Source organism: Trachemys scripta, chromosome 1 (genome assembly GCF_013100865.1).
Source record: "Trachemys scripta elegans isolate TJP31775 chromosome 1, CAS_Tse_1.0, whole genome shotgun sequence".
Classification (NCBI taxonomy): domain Eukaryota; kingdom Metazoa; phylum Chordata; order Testudines; family Emydidae; genus Trachemys; species Trachemys scripta.
Window position 1 is genome coordinate 196,164,626 of NC_048298.1, and position 18,440 is coordinate 196,183,065.

At 46.8% G+C, this 18,440-nt stretch overlaps 1 protein-coding gene across 8 annotated transcripts in view; it reads left to right on the forward strand.

Moving 5' to 3' along the window:
- Positions 1-18,440, forward strand: part of CASK (calcium/calmodulin dependent serine protein kinase) — a 398,672-nt gene that overhangs the window by 117,703 nt on the left and 262,529 nt on the right. The gene's annotated exons all lie outside the window — the stretch shown is intronic.

Below are 18,440 nucleotides of genomic sequence, written 5' to 3' on the forward strand. Positions count from 1 at the left end.
ATTCCTTATGAACCATTAACTTGTCTGTGCTGAAAAATCCTCAGCATAAAAGGGGCAAAAGTTATACCAAGATGATGATTATACATAAAAGATTGCCACCAACCCATACAACATTTTTAAAAACAAAATTCTTACCTCACCCAATCTGGTTTAGGGCAAACCACTAAGCCTTTTCTGAATTAAATTTGAAAATGATGTAACTTTATTTTAGGTGGATGAGTAGTTCAGTTTCTTCACATGGCCAAGGAAGACGATAGTGTTCTTTGAATGACTGTCCATGTGCATTGCACTTCTGGTGCTTATGTGCATGAGATTGGAGTCTATTGGACGGCACTGTGTCTGGATGCTCTTGTGCACCACCACTCTACCCTCCACACACATTCGAGGATGTAAAGGGTGGTGCAAGCCCAGCTATCCCTCCGTTCCTTCTTACTGCCTATGGCTGTAAAACGAGTAGTGTTCTCCTTTTTACGCTAGTTTGGGGATAACACTAATAAAGGGGTGTTATTTTTAGGGATTTCCAGGTACTGGGATTTTGCTGCTTTGGCTGAAACCTGGAGTTCAGAACATCCCGCTCCTTAATGTAGCTGTTCTGTTCAATGAAGGGCACTCAAGGTGCCTTTTTTCCTTTCAGAATGAGGCCTGTCCCTTATAGATGTTGGTGATAGAAACTTTCACATTTTGTTGGGAAGCCCATTTGAACAACCTTGAAACATAAGGTATGCAGACTCCTCAGAAAACACTACTTCACCTAAATGTTATGGAGCTAAGAGCTATTTGTTGGGCATGCATGGTTTTCCTCCTGCTTCTGAAAGATTGGCAAGTCAAATCATGACGGACAATACAAAAGCCATGTTTCATGAAAACAAAAGAGGTGAGCAAGTTCCATCCGTCTGTCAAGAAGCTTTATGTCTGTAGAACTTTTGTATCCTCCATGGAATTGAAAGCAGTACACCTCACAGGATTACAGAATGTGCTAGAAGATCACCTCAACAGACACTTCAGAAATGACCATATGGACAGTGAAGGACACTGTCCAAACATATTTCTCAGGTGGAGGGTCATCCAACCATAGATCTCTTTGCCACCAGAGAAAACTGTGGAAGTCAAAAGCTTTGTTCCAGAGGAAGACCCAATGAGGGAATTGTGTGCAATGTATATATGATACCCTGGTTCCAGGGCCTGAGTTGTTTACCCTATAATTCCATTAACCCTGAACATTCTCAGGAAGCTCAGGCAGGAATCACCCAGGATCATCATAAAAGCTCTAGCATAGCAGAAGCAGTTCTGAGTCTCAGATCTAAAGAGTCACTCCATCCAGCCTCCAATACCATTGCCTCTACAGCCAGATGTAATATGTAAAAAGAGGGTAAGATACGCTATATAGATTCATATTCCCTGGACTTCATGGCATGGATGCTGGCTAATATATCTCAGTTGAACAAGTTCTCTCTACTGATGTCATAACATTCTTATCCACAGTACAAAGGACTCTACAAGGTAGACTTATTCTGCAAAGTGGTTCACTATCTAAGCACGCTAGTTATTTCAGTCTCTAGCTCAAATACCCAACGTATTGGACTACCTTCTATTATTAAAGAACTCTGGACTCTCCATGGCTCCCTGAGTGTTCATCTCACAGCCCATTTGAGCTCTCTACCCTTCAGTTATGGATATTCCACATTTTCACACCATATGGTAGCTAGATATCTTAAAGACCCTATGAAAGTAGCGTCCCTCTCCTTGAGATCTAAATGTTGTACTGGCAAGGTTAACGAGCCCACCTTTCAAGCCATTTGCTAATGTACTCTTTCTTCTTTCCATCAAAGCAGCCTTTCTGGTAGCAGTACCATTGGCCACACAGGTGACTGAGCTATTAGGGCTAATTACTCCTGGGGAAATTCTGCACCACTGCAGAGCTGCTGGACGCAACTAGAGGCTGCTGGACTCCGCAGAGTCCAGCTCGCAGTGAGTGGAACGCCCAGCCCGGTGGGGATGGAGGCTTCACGCTCTCACTGTCTGGCTTGATCTTCATTCTCCCGGGGTTGGGAGGAGGGCATGGGAGATCCAGCTCTGGCAAAGGGTGTGGAAGGGGAGGGTTGCAGCACATCATGTCCCATGGTGGATCAGTAAAGAAGCTGGGGGAAGTAAAGGCTCTAGGGGTATAGGTTTCTGGGCAGGTGGGGGAGGGGGATGTGGGTTCTGGGGGCCCTCACTGAGGCCTTGGCTACACTCGCGGATTCACAGCGCTGCCGCGGCAGCGCTGTGAAGCACTAGTGTAGTCGCGCTGCCAGCGCTGCGAGAGCTCTCTCGCAGCACTGCAAGTACTCCACCTCTCCCAGGGGAATAGCTTGCAGCGCTGCGAGAGAGCGTGCAGCGCTGCAAGCGCTGATTACACTGGCGCTTTACAGCGCTGCACTCGCTGCGCTCGGGGGTGTGTGTTTTTTCACACCCCTGAGCGCAGCAAGTGCAGCGCTGTGAATTGCCAGTGTAGCCAAGGCCTGAGGCTGGGCTCTGGGGGCCTCATGCAGCCCCCTCCAGCTACTCCCAACTGGAATTAATTTGTTGTAAGGGATTCTTTAACTATCTACTCGAATCTTTTTTTGTTGTTGGCTGTATTGTTGACATACTTGTTGACAGGTACTTTGAAATAAATTACCAAAATAACTGAATCTGGAGTGATTATATTGTTATTTTGCAAATAAAATATGCAGAATTTTTTAAAAAATTGTGTAGAATTTCCCCAAGAGTATATGGTGTACCAAAGTTCACATGCAAACTCCTGGAGAATATGGTCTTAATATTCTCTATTAAGAAAGCTGAGATACAATACTGCAGTGTTTCAAAAAGATTGTTCATTTAAAAACTCTTTACTAAAAGAAAAGAGAGCAAATTGTGAACTTACTGTTGTACTACTATAAGAGGCTTCAGCCTGGAGTGAATTTTTACAGGAGAATTATAATCATAAAGATCTCTCTCTCTCTCTCTCTCTCTCTCTCTCTCTCTCTCTCGCAGTGCAAATGACTTTGCTCTCACAAAAACAATCAAGCTTTGAAAAAATTCTATCATCTCTGAATAGTAGTTGTTACTATTATAAATTGCTGTAGCATATTGCCCGAGTGACTACTAGCTTGTAAGGAAAAAACTATTTACAGCGATGTTCTTTCCAAAAGTACACTCCATATGTATGGCACTTAAATACATGGACATAAAAAATTGCTTGGTGGCTATGCACATGTTTACAATGGTTTTATAATAGAAGAATTTCATTTAATGCCTTGTAATGGTGTCTGACACCTAATAAATATAATATAGATTGAATTCTATTGGAGCTAAACATTAGTGTTCACGGTCTTGCGTATTGTGTTTTATCAGTTTCTGTAATGTTGTAATTCATCAGCTCTAATACAGTCTATTGATACCTTGTCACTGTTCAAGTGGCTGCATGGTCTACTCTACTGGATTAACACTGGGTATTGTGCATGATAACACACTACTGCAGTATTGCTGTCACTTTGTATTCTTTGTCCTTTGCAATATACAAATGTATATGAGAAGATGTAAACAGTTTGAATATTTTTAAATATCAATATAAATGAGGTTATCCTGTACTTTCTAGAACATTCTGTCATGGAAACGTGAAAAATTAGCGATGCTTTATTAAACTCGTGAAGTCTTTAACAACAATTTAGAGCATTATTATTAACAATTATCTGAAATTACATGGATTATTTTGGTATTCTTATTAGATTTTTAAACAGAAATATGAACAGTGTTGTCCTTATTTCTGATACTTTTATGCCTCATGTGAAACTTTTACTACGCCTTTCTTTTTCTTTTTTTTTCTCTCATCACGCTTTCTGTAGCATTCTTCCTTCTCTTTTCTTTTCCAGTTGTGTGCAAAATCTTGCTTATTCAAGTAAGGATTTTAAAGCTTATGCTAATAGTTTCTTTAGCCAGTTGGCAGGAGAAATCAGTGAATGTACATTATTTTGCGTCCTTACCCTGAATGGTGATTGACACCATCATAACACACACCGTCTACAAAATTTGTCTACGTTTGAAAGGCAGTTTTGTGTCCTGCATGGATTTTTTTTTTTTCTTTTCAAGGGCCTAATCCAGTGTTCCATCTAATTTTTCCCACCCATATGTGGAATGAATTTTGTTATGTGCACCAATATGGAGGTGATGTGTGACACATAACCTTCATATTGGTACACATAACAAAATTAATGTGGTGGGGATGGGGCCGAGGAATTCTTGTGGGAGGGAGCTCAGGGCTGGAGCAGAGGGTTGGGTGCCGGGGGTGAGGGCTCCAGCTGGGGATGAGGGCTTTGGGGTGCAGGAGGGTGCTCTGGGGATACGGCAGGGAAAGAGGACTCTTCCCCAGTGCTCTCTCCTCGCAGCAGCACCTGGGCTGGCGGGGGAGAGGCGCCTGTCCTCTCTGCAGGAGCGCTGGGGCTGGGGCTGCAGGATAGCCACCCCTCCCCTGGCCCCAGCAGGTCTGGGCTCCGGGGGATGCCCGGGCCACGCCTGGTTCTGGGCTGCTCCATGCTGCTCTGGCTGCAGCTGGATCTGGGCTGCTCTGGGGTCAGGCCACGTCGCGCCCGCTGTGCCAGGGTCAGGTCTGGGTCCCACCACCCCGGTCATGCCCAGGGCTGCGCCGGGGCTTGATCTGGCTGTGGCTGGGTCCATGCCGCCTTGGCTGCTTGGGCCCAATATGGCCGCGGCTGGGTCTGAGCCGCAGGGTGAGTTGGGGCCAGGGGAGGGGTGCCCCTCCCGCGGCAGGTTGGGGGCTGGGCTAGGTGGGAGCTGGGGGAAGGCCGGTTGTGGCAGGTCCCCGGGCGGGTTCCCGAAGTGCCTAGGCAGCACTAAATAGGCTTTTGCGCGGCTACACCGCTGTGCAGCTTATGGGGAACTTAGGCCTAATCCATTTTATGTTGAAATCAATTGGAATTTTTCCATTTTCTGTCTTTTAATGGAAGTTGGATCAAGTGCTTAGAAAGGGAAAAAAATTTCAGAACATGTACTAGTTCAGAAAATAGTGTTAAAATAAAGCAAGATTTAATTATTATTTGTTAGAAGTTGTGTGTTGGGGGAGATAAAATGATGTGAAATAATTTTGAATCCACTGTTTTACTCCATTGCTTTAAGTGGAAATTGAAATGTGACGAAGTACCTTTTAGAATGTTATTAAATGGAAAAAATCTTCTTTAATGCAGACTAAGGTTACCTAGTGATAGCTCTTGTCCTTCCAGAATGTCAAGTTCAGCAAAACTCAAACTTCTGCAAACCAGGAAATAAGGAATTAAGGTAAAAGCCCACATGTCCTTAACTCTGACTGCATGGAACTTGCAGTAGCCATTGTAGAGTGACCAGATAGCAAGTATGAAAAATCAGGATGGGGATGGGGGGATAATAGGTGCCTATATAAGACACAGCCCTGAATATTGGGATAGTCCCTATAAAATCGGGACATCTGGTCACCCTAAGCCACTGGGAATTATCTGCATGCACTCTAGCTGCATTCATTGTGTTAGGTGTACTGTATTTACTGGTGGAGCAATAAACTGGAACTGATTGGAAGAATTGTGATTGTGATGGGAGGAGATCTGGGGATTAGGTTTAGGAGCATTANTCACTTCTTCAGATGCAAGCCTTGCATCTGAAGAAGTGAGGTTCTGACCCACGAAAGCTTATGCTCCCAGTACTTCTGTTAGTCTCAAAGGTGCCACAGGACCCTCTGTTGCTTTTTACAGATTCAGACTAACACGGCTACCCCTCTGATAAAGGAAAGAGGTGAATGTTTACCTTGAGGTTCCAGTCTGCATCATTTCAGTACAGAATTTTATATTATACACCTCTACCCGATATAACACGAATTCGGATATAACGCGGTAAAGCAGTGCTCGGGGGCAGGGCAGGGCTGCGCCCTCCGGTAGATCAAAGCAAGTTCGATATAACGTGGTTTCACCTATAACGCGGTAAGATTTTTTGGCTCCCGAGGACAGCGTTATATTGGGGTAGAGGTGTATTGTACAAATGTGGTATGTTGGGGGAGTAGGCTCAGTGTTTGAGCATCGGGTAAGTGCAGGTAACACCTGTCTATTACGGTGAAAAGGCAGAGTGCGAGTGTGTGGTATGGGTGCTTGAGGTGTCACTCAAAAATGGCACAGTTAAGGTTGGGTGGATGTTTACAGTAACTTAGTATTTCCTGGTTTGGAGAAGTTTGGGTTTTGCTGAACCGCGTGTTCTGAAAAGGCATGAGCTATCAACAGGCAATGTTAACTGTGTGTTAACAAAGATTTTTGCCATGCCACTTCCTATTTTTTTCTTTTTAAACAGAAAAAGAAATGTTTATTGGTAGAGGTTAACGGTTATGTAACCTCAGAGGGTGGGGATAGCTCAGTGGTTTGCACATTGGCCTGCTAAACCCAGGGTTGTGAGTTCAATCCTTGAGGGGGCCACTTAGGGATCTGGGGCAAAAATCAGTACTTGGTCCTGCTAGTGAAGGCAGGGGGCTGGACTCCCTTCCAGTTCTAGGAGATAGGATATCTCCATATTATTATTATTATGTAGGCAGTTGTAGTTTTCACAGAGGTTTGCAATTGATAACGCTACTGTTGCTAAGTAATTATCAAAAATACCTAGCTTTTATATAGCACCTTACATCAGTAGGTCTCAAAGTTTAACATCATTATCCCCATTTTACAGATGTGATAAGACTGTTTTGTCTTCTTCAGTATAGGGCTGTTGAGAAGATATATAGCTTTTGTCTCTTTGCAAAGAAGTTGAGTCTGAGCAAGTAGCTACTAGCTGATGAAAGGAATGGTCATGGCCTTGTCTGTAGGGACTTGTGCTTTGATCAGTGAGAGGAATGACTATAAGAGGCCTCTCAATTTCCAACATATTGAATTGATGTGTACCTGATCTTTCCTGGTTTTTAGACGTTTGAGTTTTGCTGAACATGACGTTCTGGAAGGGCCCGAGATATCTCTGGATAACCTTAATTCTGCATTAATGAATGGTTTTTGTCAGGGAATTTCCTAGAGGTGTGTGAGGGTGTTTAACAGGAAGAAATGTGTTGTAGGAGTTAGTGATCATTTAGACAGTTATAGTTCTCAGGTAGCTTTGCAGTTGATAATGTGGCTTGGTAATAACAAAAAGACCCAACTTTTATACAGCACTTTTCATCAGTAGATCTCAACAAACTTTGTCATTATTCCCATTTTACAGATGGAAAAATGAGGTACGCAGAGGTGAAGTGACTTGACCAAGGTCACCCATCAGGCCAGTGGCAGAGCTAGAAATAGTGTCAGTCCAGTGATCTTTCCAATAGTTCACACAGTTGCCATGTGGTTCCTAAGAGCTTCTTCCCCCTCCTGTATGTTTTGTTATAGTGGAATGGGGATAATGGTCATGCCTGGAAATGTTTGCAATGTGTAGTTGCTAATAGGACTGACGAGAGAAGTTTCATCCATGGTGTGTCCCCCAAAACCTTGACAGTTTCATCACATGGTGCTTACAGTAACCTTAAGCGTGTGAGAAAATGTGTCAGGCTTCTCCACTTCCTGCCGCACAATTCCTTGTAACCTGTAGCTCCCCCGCCAACATTTCCAGCCCTCTCCTTCCCATTTCCATTCCATTAAGCTATTAGTTGCCATCTAGAAGCTGTTAATGTATAAGAAGTTGCTCCCTGCTGTCTCAGATCCTCTGCTACCGTGTACTCATTTCCTTGGTTATTTACCTTGAGCTGGGCTCTCACTCCCACTACCCATGCCCACCTGTGACTCCTGGGCTTGTTTCAGACAGGCTTACCCAGCTATGCTGCAAGTCCATGCAGTCATCTGTCTCTCCCTTATACGCGGTCCCTCCTGCATACACTCTGGCCAGCCCCTCCACCCTGCACAGGGGTGATATGTATCTTAACTATTTATTTTTCTGGATTTTAGATGTTTAAATTTGCATTACCTTCAGTCTCTGACTCCCCACTTCCCTAGCTCACACAGGGGGGCAGGGAGAGTGGCTCAGTCCCTTGCAGAGGGGTAGGGTTCGCAGGTCCCTGCCACCCCTAGAACTCCAACTTGTTCTGCTACCCCTCACATTCTTCAGTCTCTCCCATTTAATACCTACTGCCCATTCCTGTAATGCCCCATCCCATGCTGCAGATCCAAACCTGTCTCCTTCCATTCCCACCTCCTCTTTCACCCCTCTTCTCCCTGTGAGCTTTTGCATGTGTAATTCTTTTTTCCCCCACAAATAGTTTCAGTGCCCTCTGAATATTTTGATGTACTCAGATTACATTCGTAAATTAATAAAATAAAATTGGGGGAGGGAGGGGAGGGGATGGGACTTTGACAAGGCAGATTTTGTCCCAAATGTTTACAGTTAATTCTCAGACTTCTTCACAAGGTGGGTTTCAAACTTAAAAGTTTAGAGAGGTGTTAAGTGGTCCATTCATCTAAACCAGATGTTCTTGGATGAAAGAGAATACCCAAAGGAGATGAATAGAGCCTGAAGCACTAGCGCTGAGACATGTGAACTACTCCATTCGTGTCAGTGGGTATTCCCACCCAGACCCAGTGCTGGGGAGTTTTTGATTTGAGAGAATCATAGAATTGTAGGACTGGATGCAAAGGTGCCAACTTCCTGAGTTCCTGGGGGGTGCTCGACCCCCACCCCACCCCTTGCCATCCCATTTGCCTCTTTCTGCACCCCCCTCTCCCCCGGCTTCCCTCTCTCCCCCAGCACCTTCTGCATGCTGCTGAAAAGCTGATTGCAGTGGGCAGGAGGTACTGGGGGGCGGGGGGGATGGGGGGGAGCTGATCGGGGGGGGTGGGGGGGGGGGGGGGGGGGCTGAGAACCCACTATTTTTTTCTGTGGGTGGTCCAGTCCTGAAGCACCTATGGAGTCAGTGCCTATGACTGGAAGGGACCTGGAGAGATCTTCTAGTCCAGTTCTCTGCACTCAAGGAATGACTAAGTATTATCTAGAGCAGTGGATTTCAACCAAGGGTTTGCGGTTTCAGGGGGTCTGCCAAAATAAACCAGAGAGCAGGGCCGGCGTTAGACTCACTGGGGCTCAGGGCAGAAAGCTGAAGCCCGAGCTCCACCGCCTGGGGCTGAAGCCAAATCCCGAGCAACTTAACTTTGAGGGGCTCACTGTGGCGTGTGGCTCTGGGCAATTGCCCTGCTTGCTACCCCCTAATGTCAGCCCTGACTTTTAATCTACTTGATATGCAGAAAAACATTTGTGGCAGAGGTGGGCTTTTGAGTTTTATAGCATGTTGGGGAGAGTTCTGGGACTACATCAGAAAGAAAAAGGTTGAGAACCTCTGATCTAGCCCATCCCTGACAGGACTGGAAGGGAGATGTCATCTAGTCCAGGCCCCTTCACTCATGGCAGGACTAAGTATTATCTATTTAAAGTATTTAAAAAGGTTATTGTGCAGCGGCAGGCTTGGCTTGGCGCGTACTTTCTCCAGTAGCTTGCTAGTGGCAACCTCTCATCTGATAAAAGGAGGAGCAATACTGCTCAAAACTGGAAGCCCTGGAAGTGGAGTCGGATGCAGGGTGCTGGAGATGATGTGAATGGCGCCATGTAACTGCATATCCACCAGTTTGGTGTGTGACGATCCACTCCATACTGGTGCACAGTACTCCGCCACCGAATACGAGGTGGCAAGCGCTGATGTCTGCAGAGTTGGAGCACGGGCACCCCATGACAAACCTGCCAGTTTGCTAAAGATTGTTATGCGTCTTAACTTTAGCTGCTGTCTTCTTCAGGTGGGCATGGTAACTCAGTGTGTGGTCTAAGGTCACACCTAGCTTGACCGATTTTACTTCATGCTTCACCTCCTGACCATTCAGATAAACATTCAGTTCTGGGTTTGCGCTGGTTTGATGAAAATGGAACAAACTGGAGAGTGTTTTCATGATGCTTGTCTGGAGGCACCAAGTCTTACAGTAGTCAGCTAACTTTACTATGTCCCAGTTTAAGATGGCATCAAGCTCGTGAAACATCTGGGCCTGGGTACCGCAACAGATGTCATCTGCGTAAAAGAACTTTCGTGACTCCTGACTTGTTGGCAGGTCATTGATCTAAAGATTGAACAGGGTTGGAAAAAGTACAGAACCTTGGAGTAACCCATTGCTCTGTTCTCTTCAAGCACTTGTTGTCTTCCCCATATGGACTCTGAACTGCTTATCACGGAGGAACAGTTAACGACAGCTGTGACCCAAGGTAGCCGGACCCTTGACACCTTCACGAGCAGGCCAGCGTGCCATATCGTATCATATGCTGCTGTTAGAGCGATGAAAACAGCACCTGTTTTCAAGTTTCTCTGTGAACCACTGATAACTACTCTCTGAGAATGGTTTTCCAACAAGTTATGCATCCACCTTATAGTAGCTCCATCTAGGTTGTATTTCCCTAGTTTGTTTATGAGAAGGTCATGCGAGACAGTATCAAAAGCCTTAGTAAAGTCAAGGTATATCACATCTACCACTTCCCCTTATCCACAGCTTATTACCCTGTCAAAGAAAGCGATTAGGTTGGTTTGAAACAATTTGTTTTTGACAAATCCATGCTGTTCCTTACCACCTTATTATCTTCTAGGTGTCTGCAAACAGATTGCTTAATTATTTGCTCCATTATCTTTCTGGATACTGAAGTTAAGCTTGGTCTGTAATTCCCCATGTTGTCCTTATTCCCCTTTTTATAGATTGGCACTATATTTGCCCTTTCCCAGTCCTCTGGAATCTCGCCTGTCTTCCATGATTTTTCGAAGATAATCGCTAATGGCTCAGATATCTCCTCGGTCAGCTCCTTGAGTATTCTAGGATGTATTGCATCAGGCCCTGGTGACTTGAAAACATCTAACTTGTCTAAGTGATTTTTAACTTGTTCTTTCCCTATTTTAGCCTCTGATCCGAACGCATTTTCACTGGCATTCACTAAAGTAGATGTACAATTGCTACTAACTTTTTTGGGAGAACTGAAACAAAGGCCTGGTCCCCACTAAGTCCCCACTTCAGACTAAGGTACGCAAATTCAGCTACGTTAACAACGTAGCTGAATTCGAAGTACCTTAGTCCAAACTTACCGCGGGTCCAGACGCGGCAGGGAGGCTCCCCCGTCGATGCCGCGTACTCATCTCGCCGAGCTGGAGTACCGGCGATGACGGCGAGCACTTCCGGGATCGATCCGGGATTGATTTATCGCGTCTTAACCAGACGCGATAAATCGATCCCAGAACATCGATTGCCTGCCGCCGGACCCTCCGGTAAGTGTAGACGTACCCAAAGTCATTTAGCATTCCTGCCGTTTCCACATTTTCTGTTGTTGTTTTTCCCTCCTCGTAGAGTAACGGGCCTACCCTGTCCTGGGTTTTCCTCTTGAATCGAATGTATTTGTAGATGTTTTTCTTGTTACCTTTTATGTCTCTAGCTAGTTTAATCTTGTTTTGTGCCTTGGCCTTTCTGATTTTATCCCTACATACTTGTGTTGTTATGTATTCATCCTTTGTAATTTGACCTAGTTTCCACTTTTTGTAGTATTCTTTTTTGAATTTCAGATCATTGAAGATCTCCTGGTTAAACCAGGATGGTCTCTTGCCATACTCCCTATCTTCCCTACGCAGTGGGATAGTTTGCTTTTGTGTCCTTGATAATGTCTCTTTGAAAAACTGCCAACTATCTTTAACTGTTTTCCCCCTTAGATTTGCTTCTCAAGGTACCAACTCTGAGTTTGCTGAAGTCTGCTTTCTTCAAATCCATTTTTTTTGTGCTGTCTTCCCTTCTACCATTCCTTAGAATCATGAACTCTGTCATTTCATGATCACTTTCACCCAAGCTGCCTTCAAATTCTAAACCAGTTCCTTCCTGTTTATCAAAATCAAATCTAGAACTGCCTCTCCCCTAGAAGTTTTCTCCACCTTCTGAAATAAAAAATGGTCTCTAATACATTCCAAGAACTTGTTGGATAATCTGTGCCCTGCTGTGTTATTTTCCCAACAGATATCTGGGTAGTTGAAGTCCCCCATCACCACCAAGTCCTGTGCTTTGGATGATTTTGTTAGCTGTTTATAAAGAGCCTCCTCCTCTTTCTGGTTAGGTGGTTTGTAGTAGACCCCTACCATGTCATCACCCTTGTTTTTTTTTTTAACCCCCCCCTTTTACCCTTACCCATAGACTTTCAACAAGTCTGTCTCCTATTTCCATCTCAGCCTCAGTCAAAGTGCATACATTTTTGATATATGAGCCAACACTACCTCCCTTGGCTATGTGTCAAGCATACCTGTTCTCAGCCTCAGCAGTCTGTTGTTGGTGCATGCTCTTAGCATGCCAGTTTGAAGTTCCCTACCCAGAGGATCCTGGGAGGGAGGGTGAGGTAGGGGAGTTGGGCTCAGACCTTGAGAAGACAAGGCACTCCACATCCCAGTTCATATACAACTCTGTTGTTGGCACAGAGGGCCCGAGGGGGCAACAGCGGGGTTCGTTGCCTGGTGTGCTTCGCGCCAATGAACACACCAGGGTGGAGAAGCAGACAAAGTTTATTCAAGAGCTCTGAATAAGCACTAGGAGACCAGCATGTCTCAAATCAAGCGCACTGAGACAAGCAGTTTCCCCTTTTTATTCTTTTCTTCCTCCCCTACCTCCCCCCCTTCCTCCCTCTGCAGCTACACTAAACGATCTTGGCTGCGTAGTTTGTTCGCACTGTTCCTTTCTGTAAGTAATCTTGTCCTTCAGCTAGAAGCACGTAGGTTCCTCTTATCACTACCGCTTGCCAGCTGCTGGCTTGTGAGGTTAGTGAAGGTTAACATGGAGGGGCTTTGGTTCACTTTGGCCTAGAGCAGGGGGGCTTCATCGACTCTCGTGGTCTTCCAACCCCCCGAGTTACCTAGGGTGATGCTTAGTGACACCAACAACTCCCTCCTTTGAGAACACTCCAAAAGCACCGGCTTGAGTTTTCTCATAATTTGAGGACAAAATGTGATTCAAGGCCATGGCCTTAAGATCATTGATTAAAGGGAAAAAGGAGGTGTCTTGACTTCTAGGGGTGGTACATACTTTAACCATTAAACATTTCAGGCATGAGAAGAGAGCTAGGGTGAGGAAACAAAGTACGAGACCAGTATGCAGGAGGCGGACAAGACCACCTCCCAAGCCCCCTAGGCTAGGGAGCCAGCTCCAGAAGGTATCAAATAGAGTGGGTTCCTGTTCCTGGGCCTTCCACTGATTGAAGGCCGGTTCAGAGGACAGGATGTGCTTGTTAATGTCGTCTGCGTTATTTGGGACGAATGTGCAGCATTCATTACTGATAAGGGCACATGCTCTGCCCTGGGAGGCCAGGACATAATCCAGGGCCTGGTGATTTTGCAGAGCCAGCAATCGAAGCTGGTACAGCTCGGAGCTTATGCCTTTTTCTATGGCCAGGGTGTCATTGGCAAACTGGGTAAGGAATACAGAAAGCCTTTTATAGAGCTGGGCCAGTCATCCCATGCCATAGGACGGGAGGAGAATCATACCAAGTCGATCTCCTGCGCTAATAGGTTCAGGGGTGGCATATAGAGACCGGTGCCATCGGGGACGGCCATTTGGGGCCTGAGGGAGAACTTGCAGAGGAGGGGCCAGAAACCCTAGGTAACAGCTACCATACCAGCGGTTGGGCAGTGTCTTATAGGTGCTATGGCCACACATATAATACATTCGGCCATTTTCTAACATGGAATTGTTGCCGCTTTTACTTAGGCTTGTCGAGTATTGTGAAAAGGTTTGGGGCACGTTGCCCACCCGGTCACCTGTGGCGTTATACAGGGGCATACTGGTGTTAGCATCAGGGGACAGGTAGTATTGGCAGGTACTGTTGCCAGCAAACCACCAGGGACGGGTGCCGGTGTTGTTTTGCTTAGATTCTTGGTAATATAACAGGCCCACAGGGGATGAGGCTAATTTAACTGCTTGTGGAATGGTGGTAGCATTACTAAATGGCCTCCAGGTGTCATTTCCTAGCAGGCTAAAGGGGGCTTCTATTGTGCAGTTTTGTTTTACCGCTTCGTCCCCAAGCTTAGAAGAGTTCCACGCCAGCCAGAGCTGACAGATGTCAGACCAATTGTGGGGAATGGCTCTCCAGGGTAGCCCTGCCAAATGGTGAGGGATTTGGGAACATATCCAACAATTGGAGAGATTGAATTTCCGGGCAAAGGCAACCTTCAGGGCCTCATACATGTTTGTTTCCAAGTTGTTAGGGATTCCTCCCCATCCTGCATGTGCTTGGGGGGAAAACAGGAGTTAACGAGAGGAATGCTTCCATGGCACAAGGCAGCATGGTGGCAGACCCTGGACCTGCACCCATGCTGTAATTACAATTCCCCAAATGCCCACAAGAGAATAATTACCAACAGCAAACAGATTAGAAACAAAAGGGACCAGGCCAATAGGTTAGGCTGGCCACCTGAAAACAAACACAACCAGTGCTCAGAGTTCTCGTGGTGAGTGCGCTGCGACTGTCCAAAGGGAGCACAAGGCATTCCCAGCAAACCTTATTGTCGCTTAAATAACAGTTTAAGTCCCAGATCGTCGCTGGAAGTTTTTTCAGCAGGCTGGATGGTCCACTGTTCAGGAGCGGGCACTGCTTTCAGATGGGAGTGATGAATCCAGTTCTTGTGTCCTTCGACCTTTGCTGCTGTATGGGAAACCAACAGGACGGTGTGGGGTCCCTTCCACCGCTCTTGGAGAGGCTCGTCCTTCCAGGTCCGAACAAGTACGGAATCGCCTGGCTGCAAGGAGTGCATCAGGGCATCCAGCGGAAGAGGCTGTGAATCTTTGGTGTACCTGTGGAGAGAAGAAAGAACAGCAGACAGAGAGTACATGTACTGAGATAAGAAACCATACCCCATTTCCCACTCCCCTGCCAGAACCGGTGTGTTCCGTTCAGAGGCCATGCCCTTCCAAACATAATCTTGAAGGGACTGAGCCCTAATCTCCCCTTAGGGAGAGCGCGGGCGCGGAGCAAAACAAGGGGCAAAGCATCAGGCCATCGAAGAGAAGCCTCCTGACAGACCTTTGAGAGGTGTCGTTTAAAATTGGAGGGCCACCATCAGGGCCGGCTCCAGGGTTTTGGCCGCCCCAAGCAGCCAAAAAAAAAAAAAAAAGCCGCGATCGCGATCTGTGGCGGCAATTCGTCGGGAGGTCCTTTGCTCCCAGCAGGAGTGAGGGACCGTCCGCCGATTTGTCGCCAAATACCTGGACGTGCCGCCCCTCTCCGGAGCGGCCGCCCCAAGCACCTGCTTGCCAGGCTGGTGCCCTGGCCACCGTTTTGGCAGTGTTGTTACGGCATGGGAAGGCTTCGGGCCATCCACTGAATCGATCCACCAAGACGAGGAGGTATCTGAACCCTTGGGTCCGGGGGAACTCAGTAAAATCTATTTGCCAAACCAGTCCTGGACCCGGGGTAGGTTCCAGAGTGGCTGGTGGCACTGACACTCCCGGTCGAGGGTTATTCTTTTGGCAGAGCAGACATTCAGCCTGTACCTGGGATGCTATGAGTCTAAGTCCAGAGGTTAGAAAATATTTACTCATAAGCTGGGTAAGAGCCTCCCTGCCAGCGTTTAATTCTTTGTTTCTTCACCAGGGTCAGTTCTTAATGTCTTTTGTAGTCAGGAATCTCTGGACTTTGTGGTTTCAATGAAGCAAGTGTTCCTTCTTCTCTTTTCCTGAAACAGTGTGGTTCAGCATCATACAGGGGAGAGGTTACTAGCACATCACCCTGTAGTGGTTTTGCTTCTTCTAGAAAAATCCAAAGTCACAGTAGGTCCCTCAGTGGACAAGGGAGAGGTTACTAGCACTTCACCTTGTCTTTTTTTTTTTTCTTTTTCCTGCTGTCCAGAAGGCACAGCAGAGCTAGAAGGAGAAATAGGCTTATCAGTCGGAGAGTCCTCCCGAGGTGGAGGGGTCTTTTTACAGTGAGAAGCATGGGTCCAGGCAGGCAGTCCTTGGCACTTCACAGCGGTGTTGGTGGTTAACAGGTCTTGGAAAGGGCTTTCCAGTGTGGAGCCAAAGCAGTCTTTCGTTGATGGACTTTACGTAGACTCAGTCTCCTTGTTTCAGTGAATGGCAGGGCTGCTAGGGTCTTTGGTTAACACTTCTTTTATCTTTGAGAAAAGAAACCTAACACATTTCATTAATGCCTGGCAGTGTTTTGCAGATCTCATAGTTGCTTGGGCACATTCAGGCCCTCCTTTTCTTGGTTGTCAGCCAAGCCTTAGCTGTGAACAATGTTCTTGGATGGGGCCAGCATCTTATCTTTGGACTGAGCTTGCGAGCTATATTTTTTTCCTCAGTTAACTTGTTCTGTTCTTTTTTCTTCTTCCCTTCTTGGCTTCTTTTAACCTACAAAGGAAACTTCCACTCTTCACTCATACACCTTTTCCCAACAATGAACACATACACATTGCCATTATACAGTACATTAGTCGTCTCATTCAATGTATGCCATATACACCCTTCCAGTAAAATAACTTCTATACAGAGCTTTGGAGCAACAAACCAGGATGAGCACACCCACTTTTGAGGAGTCCACTCGGTACAACCTCTGGTGTCCAATAGCTTTCCTTTCTAAAACCTTAAATGCCTTGTCGGCTTCTGAGGACCAGTGAAAGGGATCGTGATCCGCTCCCTTAACGCATTCGTACAAGGGTTTAGCCCACAGTCCAAACTCTGGGATCCATATTCTGCAGAAGCCTGCCATACCCAGAAATGCCCTAAGCCGTTTACGATTGCTTGGGATAGGAACTTGGCAGATAGCTTCCTTCCTTTCGTTTGAAAGCTGCCGCTCCCCCTGCCTTATGTGAAACCCTAAGTATTGTACTTCTGGGAGGGCAATTTGAGCCTTACTCTGTGCTACTCGATATCCTCGGAGTCCAACAAAGTTCAGGAGGCTCACAGTGGCTTTAAGGCAAGGGGTTAGACCCACAGCGGCAATTAACAAGTCATCTACATATTGCAGGAGGAGGACTGTGTCCTCATTGTCCCACTCCTCCAAATCTCTGGCCAGGGCCTGGCCAAAAAGGGTGGGGGAATTTTTAAATCCCTGGGCCACCACTGTCCAGCTAAGCTGCTTTTTAACCCTCCTTTTGTTCTCCCACTGGCTCCACTCTGGGGCTTCCATGGCTGAGGGCTCAATTGCAAGGGTCATTATCCAGGCATTCTCGGGGGGGGGGGGGGGGGTTGTAAGGTAAAGGTTACTTCATCCTGGGTGAATTCATACGGCCTGGCCCAATTGTTGTGTCTAACAGCCGAATGGCGGAGACCATGTAAAAGCAGTTCTTTGTAGGAGGTGAGACGGGTTTGGCCCGCAGGGTTATTAGGGTTCCACCTGGGATCTGCTAGGGGGACCATGTCCGCAGGCACCGGGACGTGATTTGGATCCAGGTCATGTCTCTGCTGTGCCTCCTCCCTTGCTTTGGACATAACCTGGTTCCGCTCCACCTCAGACAACAGGGTCCTCATGAGGATATTACAGTCATCCCAGTCAGGCTTGTGGCTGGCCAGTCACCCTTCAAAAACTGAGATAAACTTGCTTGGGTTCGTGGAGAATTCCCCTGCCTGTGCCTTAAAGGCTGCTAGGTCCACTGGGTTAAAAGGCACATGGGTGTAAACCTGCATAGTAGTGGCCTGATTCCTATCCGAGCCATGTCTGGACACCACTGTCTTGGTGATCAACGGATAAAATCCCACCGAGGGAGCGATTTCTGGAACCCGAGACACCCTTTCTTTATATGGTGGGGGTGTGGTAGCCGAAGAGGACACCGGACCTGCCATTACAGCTGTGGGGGGGTTCTGGGGACTATCAGTAGCTACTACCGAACCTGTCGGAGTCAAATTACGCTTTTGCAAAATATGTTCTATTTCGTAAAGCCATAAACAATTGTGCATGCATATGTTCGTTCCATTTACCCGTTCGCTGACAAAACAGGAGTAATTGAAGGATCGTGTTATAATTAAGCGATCCTTCCGGTGGCCACCTTTCCTGGTCCTCTAGCTAATATTGAGGCCAGTCTACTGTACAGAACCTTTTTAATCTACTTTTAGTTATTGGATTTGCGTCAAACACTTTCCAGTTTGCTAGAATGCATTCTAAGGGCGTACACCGTGCCTTGCCTGTCGTACTCTGTCCCTGCCCCATGGCCTAGGGTGACGCTGGGCATCCCCAGGTCCTAACAGGCAAAAGTCCACACCACTGGACTGTTCCTACCTTATCCAAGGGACCGGTTCCTCACCGTCACCCACAACCGCCTCTCCACTATCCGAGCGCGTTGCACTGTTATGCCCTCCGGGGTCGATCAAACCGCGTCTCCGCCAAGGCCCCCGATGAAGTCACCGGTGCGCACTGGGCGTCGGTCATCGCCGCAATCTGTCGGCTGCCAGGAGGGATCTGGG